Here is a 7148-nt window from a genome sequence, read left to right as displayed (position 1 = left end):
TAAGTTTGAAGAGTTTTGAAGCAAAGCGAATAACGAAGGAAGTACAAAAATGACTATAGTCCACTATTTTAAGCATAACTCAAGTTCTACAACTCCAAATGATGTAATTCCAATTGGGTTGGATTCTAGACTTCAATAGCTTTCCAACAAGTGGTCACTCGCCTAATTCCGACGAATAACAAAGGAGATATTACGTTTTAAAGATAGAGGATTGTGCAGCTTCAACAAGCGTCCGATCGGGCGGGATTCGCCCGATCCGGATCGGGCGGTCATTCTAGGCGCTGTTCTGGGCATTTTGCAACCGCCCGATCGGGCGGAATTTCGCCCAATCGGGCCGACTATCGAGCACATCGCCCGATCGGGCGAAGCGTCTCCCGATCGGGCGACGCCAACCTCCAGCGTATTTCGCGAGTTTTTATTACCGATTTTGGGCTCTATTTTGGGCAAACTATAAATACTAGCCCCTTATATTTTTAGTGACATCCATTATTCTAGTCTAAAAAATTACTTAGTTTATTTTAGTCCTCTTTATTTTCTCCAAACACTTAGTTTTAATTTTAATCAAAGATTCAAGCTTTATTATTCCATTGTCCTTTAATTCGGTATTATTTCTTGTTCTAATTTAATTCATTGCTTTAATAATGTTTTCCATTATGTTAATTGCGTTGTTATTTATTATCATGAGTGAGTAGTTTAATTTCTAGGGTTTAGGGGATCCATGAATGCATGATTGGGATTATATGTGGACTTGATTAATCGATTGATTGATTGTAATTTCTATAGCTTATTATTATTGCTCATCAATTCTGTTCGGCCGGACTATTTTAATTTGAGTTTGATTAACCTTAGATTATGCGCCGAGAGGTATAAATCTGATGTTTTTTGGTCTGTGGCTATTAGATAGGAATTATTTCTAGTACGTAGCGAGAGCCCGCTAGTTGTTCTATCCTAAGGAATCCATAAGATTCGAGAGATGCATGTTTTCCTAGATATGATTGTTAATTGATTGTTACTTTCCGTTGTCCAATCCCAGACTGCATTTATGGTGAATCGCTGCCCTAGATTCCTTTAATATTGTTATTTTCCGATTTGATTATTTGCTTTAGTTTAATATACAAACCAATCCAATTCTTGTTTCCCAATAGTCTAGAATTGTCGATTAATAGTAGAAAGAACATTGTTTCCCTGTGGATACGATCCCTGCTTCCCTTGCTATATTTTTAGTTGGTGAACATTAGGTTTATCTTTGAAAGGAGTGCGATTTAGCCTGTCAAATTTTGGCGCCGTTGCCGGGGAAACGGTTTTATTTTCTGTTATTAATTGTTTTTCTAGATTATTGTTTGTTACTTCTCAAGGGACTCCCGTTCCTTGAGATCGGATCTCATGACTGTTTTCTAGTTTTTGCTTGTTTATGCCCAGGACTGTCCATACCAGCGATCTGACTTCGTTCGATCCTGAACCTGAACGAACCTTTCGTAGACGGCGTAGATTCGTTGAACAGTTGAGAGACTATTCTGACTATGAATCCGACTATCTGATTAGCAATCTATTCCATACAGATTCAGAGATGGGTGACCAAGCACCACCACCCCCACTTGTGCCAAGGCTTACAGACTATTCTAAACCACGTCTGTCTATGCTTCCCAAGGCAATCATGCTTTCCATTGCGGTCGAGAATTTCAAGATCGAACCCCAGCTGATAAACATGATCGAGAGACACCAATGCGGTGGGGAAAAGGGTGAAGATCCTAATCTCCATATTCAGTCTTTCATTCAGTATTGTGCCACCATTAAGCAGAAGAATTTAACACCGGAGCAGACTATGGAAATACTCTTTCCATTTTCATTGAGTGGGAAGGCAAAGCTATGGATTAACAGTCTCAACCGCGCAGCTATGAAAATCACCGATTGGAATTCCTTGGCCCTTGCGTTCTATGTTAAATACTTCCCACCTGAGAAGACAGCTCGTCTGAGGGGTCAGATACTAGGTATCTCTCAACAAGCAGATGAGAGTTTGTTCGAAGTTTGGGAGAGATTCAAGGACTTGCAAAGAGAGTGCCCGCACCATGGTCTGGATGACTGGTTTCTGGTTCAGCAGTTTTATAATGGTCTGGGTAATGAGTCTAGGTGTCTTTTGGATTCAGCTGCCAGTGGGAGATTTATGCAACTGGAGGTGCCTAGAGATTTAGAGGTGATTGAGGAGATGGCCATCCATAGTGCCCAATATGGGAATCCTAGAGGTTTTGTCGACCGGGGTGTTAAGCATGAGATGAATTCTATTGAACAGCTTACTACTCAGCTAACTTCCCTACATCACAAGCTAGATAATATGCAGATCGCATCTTCCCAATCCACCCAACATGCTAGTGTCGCTGCAATGAGTGCTCAATCTGCCAATGTCTGTAATAGTTGTGGGATGCAAGGCCATTATGCACAGGAATGCCGGAGCTCTATCGAACAATGAATGCATTCCAGTCCTACAAGCAGAACAATCCGTACTCCAACTCTTACAATGAGGGGTATAAAAACAACCCCCTACTATAATATCGGAGTACTAATGTCCAGAACACCCATCAGATTCAACACCCTCCACCACCACAACAACAGTACCAACCACCACCACAACAGTCATACCAACCGCGGAGTAACTATAACCCGCAGCCTAGTGGACCACCTGGTTTTCCTCCACAACCTCAACCCACACAGCCTGATCCCATGCTTGTAGAGATGAGGAATATGATGTTGGAATTGCAGAGGTCTCTGAGCGAAAAAGATTCCAAAATCGATGCCCTCACTGCTCATAACAAGATCATGGATAAACAGTTGGCACAAATGGCTACTACTCTTGCAGAGAGACCCAAAGGTCAACTCCCTTCATAGCCTGTGACCAGAGAGTCTGTAAATGCTGTCACCTTGCGGAGTGGATATGAGTATGATGGGCCGCCTATTGAAGAATAGGTTGAAGTACCTGTCAGTGGTGCTGTGCTAGAGGAAAGTGAGAAGGTGGTCAAGGAGAAGGAGGCTAGCACAAGGGTTGAGAAGAAAGTTTAGATACAAGTTCCACCTATCAAACTTCCCTTCCCTCACCGTCAGCTAAAGAACAAGCTAGACAAGCAGTTTGGTAAGTTCTTAGAAGTGGTAAAGAATCTGCAGGTAACGGTCCCTTTCACTGAATTAATTACTCAAGTACCTGCATATGCTAAATACATGAAAAACATCTTGACTAGGAAGAGAGCATTTAGTGAGGTGGAGACTGTTGCATTCACTGAAGAGTGCAGTGCCTTACTACAAAGTAAGTCTCCACCCAAGTTGAAGGACCCCGGGAGTTTCTCTATCCCGTGTAATATTGGCAACCTTTTTATTGACAAAGCCTTATGTGATTTAGGTGCCAGTGTTAGTGTCATGCCCCTGTCTGTATGTACTAAGTTGAACATGGGTGATTTAAAAGTTACCAACATAACTATGCAAATGGCTGATAGATCTGTAAAATACCCCCTAGGTGTTTTAGAAGATGTGCCTGTTAGAGTGGGTAAATTTTTTATTCCTGTTGATTTTGTTGTGTTGGACATGGAAGAGGACAGGCAGATTCCTATTATTTTAGGTCGACCTTTCCTACACACTGCGGGGGCAATCATAGATGTCAAAAATGGCAAGCTGACCTTGAATGTGGGGGATGACAAGGTTACTTTCAATTTAACCCATGTTGCTAAGAGCCCTATGGTAGAGGAGTCATGTTTTGGAGTCAATGTTTCTAATGATTATTTTAACACTGAATTGACTCATACTAACTCTAATAACTCCTCGGAAAAAGCGCATGTGTAACGCCCCGACCTCTAAATCACTTATTAAACATACTTAGCAGCGGAATTAACCTAATTCGGTCGGGACATTACCTGCCGTAACTCCCTTTTGGGAATTACAAGGCAACCATCAATCATAAGCTATTTAACTCCAAAATTAACATAATAATCCTTTTTAATTCCTTAATCAAAGTACGTAACTTAATCAAGAATCTTCACTTAAACTTGTTACAACTTAACAGTAACTTAGGTGAACATAGTGAAATCCTCGCCACTACTCGTTTCCGTGGTCCCCAGCAGTACCTAAAACGGAAAACAAAACGGTGAGCCGAAGACTCAGTAACAAGTTACCCTAGCATCGTAACATCATTTCAATTCATTTTATTAATAACACAGGGAGAATAGAATATAGTAAAACCTTTAATAAATCATCATTTCAGAAGCATCATTTCGAAAACATCATTTCAGAAACATAATTTTAGAAACGTCATTTCAGAAACATCATTTCAGGAACATTATTTCAGGAATATTATTTCAGGAACATCATTTCAGGAACATCATTTCAGGAACATTATTTCATTAACCTTTTTCCTTTTAACAGTATTATTCTGGTCGTCATGACTTTACAGGAAAACATGGTAGGACGTCTCCTACGAACAGGGGAAGCCAGTGCTTCATAACAGGGGGAGTCAATGCTCCATAACAGGGGAAGCCAGTGCTTCATTTCAGGGGGAACCTTGGTTCCATATCAGGGGAAGCCAGTGCTTCTTATCAGGGGGAACCTTGGTTCCATATCAGGGGAAGCCAGTGCTTCTTATCAGGGGGAACCTTGGTTCCATATCAGGGGGAGCCAGTGCTTCTTATCAGGGGGAGCCTGGGCTCCATATCAGGGGAACTTGACCAGTTCTTACACTTTTATTTATCATGTTTACATTTCTTTTAATAGAACATTAATCAGGAAAATCTCATTCATTCAGGGTGGTTCAACAAAACCATTAAATCTCGTTATTTCATAAAATCATTACTTTCGGGGATAATAAGTCATTAAATCAATACTTTGCATAAAGCTGCATTATCGTAAATCAATTCAATCAAAACATACTTGTAATCCCGCAAATCATAAAACATCATTATAAAACATCAATCATTCATAACATCATTTGTACATAAATACATTTTGAAGGGATTGCGGGTACTAGCAATAACCGTTACCTCAACTGTGGTTTTACCCTTCCTGTTCGATGGATCGTTCTTCCTGAGCTCCAAGTCCGATTTCTTTCAGAATATTAAATTATTGAATTAGTAACTAAAACGATAAATAATTTAAAATCAACAAAATTTGTAAGTAATGAATAACGAATTTTCATAAAATTATATTTTCGAATTTTAACAAAAATGTTATTAATAGAATTTTCAATCGAAATATACATATAGTTTATAAATCGATTTTCATGAAAATAATATTTAAAGTCTAATTTGATAAATAATACTAGAATCTTAAAAACCTAAAAAAATCATAAATAATTTATTAGTAAATAATTATATCATAAGAATTATTAAAACATGAATATTGATAATATTGGAAATCTGAAAATTATAATTCAGTTTTTAACTTACCCAAAGCCCAAAGGAAAGTGGCCCAATTTAGTTATGGGTTTGAGGGGAAAATAAATCAAGTTTCAATTGAAACTGATTTGTGGTTTCTGGGAAGGGAGGCACGAGCAGGGGAAGGCACGAGCAGGAGGAGAAGAGAGGAAGGAGAGGAGGGAGGAAGGGAAGAAGGAAGAAGGGACGGCGGCCCAGCCAGGGCGGCGCGACAGTGAGGCGGAAGGAAAGGGGACAGCAGGGCGCGACGGTGATGGTGGTTGCAGGGTTGCGGTTTACGCGGAGGTGAGGGAGAAAAGGCAGGGGAGGTTGGAGGAGAGATGCAGGGGTGTGGGAGTGGTGGTCGGCTGAAGGTGGACGGAACCTGGGCGACGCGGTGGTGGGGGTACACTGATGTGGTGGCTGCGTGGAGGAGAGGAAGACAGAGAGTTGGGCGCAGAGGCAAGGGAGACAGGGGAGGTGGTGCGAGGCGGAGAACGGAGTTTGTGGTGGTACTGGGTGGTTGTTTTTGGTGGTTTCCGGTAGTAGTTAATGGTGGTGGTGGTGGTGTTCTGAAACTGGAACGAAGGTGATGCTGAAGAACACTATGTTCATCAATGGTGAAATTTTGGAATTTGATTTTACAGACTCTGAACAAAGGAGCTATTATAGAAATGAGATTGAATAATTTATGCAATTGATGTTTTAATTTTCAAGAAATATAGATGACAAATGTAAGAGAATAGGAAAAAGGGAGGTGATGACTAATGAAAGCTAGTAATTTAGGGAAGTGAATCAGCAAAGCTAGAGATCTTAGATATAATACATGGCAAGCACCATGGCTTCCATTTGCCCAAGTTACACGACAGAGAAGAGGAGAAAAGAAGGGTTGACTTGGTTTCAATGGGTCAAAAGGGCATTTGGTAAATATTTATATTGTTGCAAAATTTTCAGAATTTCTATTGCTATTTTTGGATGAAAATAGAATCATTAAAATTAATTTCCAGAATAATTCTTTTATAAAGTTCTAATAAAATAAATTTAGTTTTCGAATAAAATTAGTCGTTGATAAGAACGTTTTTAAAATTATTAAAATCTTTTATATATTACGAAATATAATTTAAAATTTAAAAAGGTAGCTTAAGCTCGTAAATATGAAATTAAATTATAAAATCTGAAAAATAATAAATCGTGTAACGATATTGAATTTAAAAAAAAATAAAACTTCGTTAATCAAAACAAGGTTCAAAAATTTGGATTCAAAACGAATTTAAGCTAAATAAAAATAATTAAGCATAATTAATCAAGTTTTAGAAATTCGGGGTATTACACTCTCACCCCCTTAGAAAAAGTTTCGTCCTCGAAACTTGAAAATTAGACGTATAAAATGATTGTTGAAAATCAAAAACATTCGATTAAGAGTATGATATTTATTTTAAAACCAAGATCTCACAATTTCATTCCAATTCCGACAATGTCTAGATTTCATTCCGCCATCATCTTTTAGGACTCCGCTTCAACTCGAGACCTAGAATCGAAGAGTAAAGAGTACAAAAGGGGCAAAATTTATATATTGATCCTTAATCGTCATTAAGGTCAATTACATTCCGCCATCGTCTTTCGTATCTCCACTTTACTTCATAAAATAGGATCGAGGAGCAAAGAACATAAAAGGGGCAAACTCGTTAGTATAGACTAGGCTCCTATTTTACTTTGCGAGATCTTGTTTGAAAATATTTCATACCAAAATAGTAACTTTTAATG

At 39.0% G+C, this 7148-nt stretch overlaps 1 pseudogene; it reads right to left on the bottom strand.

The window, feature by feature from the left end:
* Nucleotides 1–1973: 1973 nt before the first annotated feature.
* On the bottom strand, nucleotides 1974–2073 carry LOC130464563 (uncharacterized; annotated as a pseudogene).
* Between the last annotated feature and the right edge of the window lie 5075 nt (nucleotides 2074–7148).

Source organism: Spinacia oleracea, chromosome 6 (genome assembly GCF_020520425.1).
Source record: "Spinacia oleracea cultivar Varoflay chromosome 6, BTI_SOV_V1, whole genome shotgun sequence".
Classification (NCBI taxonomy): Eukaryota; Viridiplantae; Streptophyta; class Magnoliopsida; order Caryophyllales; family Amaranthaceae; genus Spinacia; species Spinacia oleracea.
Note: the sequence above shows the minus strand (reverse complement) of the source record. Positions and strands in the feature narration are given on the sequence as shown.